Here is a 2,972-nt window from a genome sequence, read left to right on the forward strand (position 1 = left end):
AAACCACCCCCCCCGCCCCTCTCTGCCACCCCAACTGGCCCCCTCCCAGCCCCACAGCAACTGGGCCCTGCTGGGGGGACACACACATGGGGACAGACAGGGCCAGGTGGCACGCAGAGACAGCTGCCCCTTGCCAGGCAGGAGCTGGTGGGTGGGTGACAAAGGGGGTACCCCTGGCACGGCCAGCATGGCACCCTGGTGTCACCCTGAGCTCCCACCCCTCCTGGCTCCTCCTTGGCACCTAGCAGGGGCCAGGTCTGCAAGGGTGTCCTTTGAGCCCAGGTGAGATGACACCCCCAGCAGGGACCCTGCTGCTGAGCCCCCCTGTGGGGGTACACCTTCAAACCCCCCCTTTGCATGCCCTGCTCCTGAATCCCATCCTGTGCCTCCTGTACCTGCCCGTGGGATTGAAATGTGGGGAAAAAATCCAGGAACGAAATGTGGGGCCTTTGTGGACTCGGTGAGCCAGTGCCAGCCCTGGTGCCCAGCATCTCCTGCACCCATCCTGCCACACACCATGCCCAAGGCTGCACCTCGCAGCCATCCCCGTGCCCACGTGCCCTGTCCCTTGTCCCTTTCCCTGTGATTCATCTGGACCGTGCCATTCCCTCCGAGAGGGCACGTCCTCCTCCAAATTACCACATTCCCCAAATTCCTCTCCCCTGACACCACCACGTGAACCAGTTGGACAGGCTGGGTTAAAAATAACCGAGTGTGTAGCAAGGCCCAGTGTGCCCGTGCTGGCTCCTGGCTCCCCAGCTCCCACCTTGCTTTGCCACCCCCGCAGCGCTGGCACCAGCGTGGCAGGGGCTGGCACCACCCTGGGCACCCATGGAACCCCCAAAATGAGGGGGTGAAGGACAGCAGAGGCACTGGCACACCATTGTCCCACGTGCTGGCATTGCCTGTGCTGCCAGAGTCCCTGGCACTCTTGGTAATGCCAGCCAGGGGTCCCGGGGGTCCCAGTGGGGAGGTGCTGGGGAAGGTGAGGGGGAGATGAAAGGCGGGCAGGGGCTGCTGCCTCTTTAAGCAGCTGCCAGATGTCTCTGAAAGGCTGGAAAAACCGGTTGGGGCGTGCTTCGAAGGGCCAGGCTCCAGGCGGCACTTCAGCTATTCCCAGAGAAATCCAAAAAATGCATAGGCTTGGGAAGCCCTGTGCTCCCCCGCCTCCCCCTCCCTCCACCCGCCCCTGCCCCATGCCGTGGGTGGGGGGCCCTGGCAGCTGGGGTGGCACAGGTCGCTGGCACGGGTGTGGGGACAGTGGCACAGCGCTCTCCAGCAAGCCTCGTCCCTTGTGCCCCTCTCTAGTGGCACCGGGGGAGGCACTGCTGTGACAGCAGCATCTGGGCAGGTGAATTTTGGAGGCTGGGGACAGAGATGCCAGCCCTGGTCCTGTTGTCACCATGTCAATATGGCAGCCTGCTCCTGACTCTGAGGTCACTGCCCCTTGAGGGTGACATCATGGGATGTGCAGGGCAGGAGGTGCCAGTCCTCCCCTGGCAGGGACAGGAGTTTGGGAAGACACCAAAAACGAGGCTGACACTCCAAAATCATCCCCCAGTGGGGCTGAGCAATGAAACCACCAAAAGCTGAGCTGCGCGCGGGCGGCTCGGGTGGGTGAGTGACCCTTGCCACAGGGTGCTCTGGCCACCAGGTCCGGTCGGGGGAGGTTTGGGGAGGTTTGTGGAGGCACAGGGGAGCAGGAGGGCTGGGGCTGCCCTGGCCCCGCAGTCCCGTGCCCGCTCCCTGCCCCACGGCCTCACCAAACCAGTCAGTCCGGCAGGGCCGAGAGAGGGAGGGAGCGGGAGGGAGGGACACAGGTCACCCGGGAGGGAGGGACACAGGTCACCGGCACCTCCCCAGCCCAGCCCAGCCCAGCCCCAGGATGAACCCCAGCCAGCTGCTTTCGGGCTTGGGGGATGCTCGGGGCCGATACTGCAGCGTGGGTTTGGGGCAGGAGGTTTTTCAGTTCAGCCCCGGCCGGTGCCTCCAGCCCGCCCCCGGCACTCACCGTACATCTTGCCCTCATCTGAGAGGATGATTTTCCTCCGGCCGCAGGGTGGGTAGATCGCCAGCGCCTCCTGGAAGCTCTGCTCGATGTCTGGACTCCACACTCCCTCGGCATCATTGTCCAGACTCTTGTCCATGCCGTCCTGGCCATCTTCCCGCCCCTCCCCAGGGCTGCTGCTGGCGTTCCAGCTGTTGGACGCTATGGTGCTGGCTGCTCTGGGCTCCGACCCTGAGCCCCCACGGATATGGGACAACCTGCTGGGACACAGGGGACACCTGTCAGAGCCAGCAACCCCTGCTGGGCCATGGGGCGCAGCGACAGCATGGTCTGCTCCTGGCCTTTGCCCTGTTCTCACTGGCACCCAGAGCAGCATCTCATTGTAGGGAATCAGACACACAAAGAGGCTTTCCTTGGGGGCAGAGCATGATTTCTATGAGTACCCCCAAACCCAAGCCACAAGTGACCACCCAGGATCCACCCAAATAAAGTTTGGGAAGGAAACTGCCCCCAGCTACTGTACTACCCATACAAGGAACTTGGGCACATGGTGTTTATGGCTGACACCTCGGGACAGGGTGGCAGCAACCCCACAGCTCGTGAACCCTGACCCTGCTCCAGCACCCACTGCCAAACAGCAGTCTCTTTGGGCAAGCTGGCCCAAAAAACACCCCTAGGCCCCAAAATCCCAGCTCCACCATGCCTGGCAAAGGCAGAGCTGGGATGCTGAGCAGCTCCAAGCCAGACCCCACTAATGGGAACCAGGTGGCCAGAGCCGTCCAGCAGCCCTCCTCTGGTACCAGGAGAGGCCCCCCACCCTGAGGATGCTCAGCTGGGGCCTCGGGCCCTCCCCAGCTGGTGGGTGATGCTGGGGAGCCTTCAGCCCTCCTCCTCCTCCTCCTGCTGCTGCCCAGCTCGCAGCGCAGCGCTGCAGTGTTTTGCAATAACATGTTTGGCGGCAGCT

The sequence above is a fragment of the Geospiza fortis genome, unplaced genomic scaffold (assembly GCF_000277835.1).
Source record: "Geospiza fortis unplaced genomic scaffold, GeoFor_1.0 scaffold422, whole genome shotgun sequence".
NCBI lineage: Eukaryota > Metazoa > Chordata > Aves > Passeriformes > Thraupidae > Geospiza > Geospiza fortis.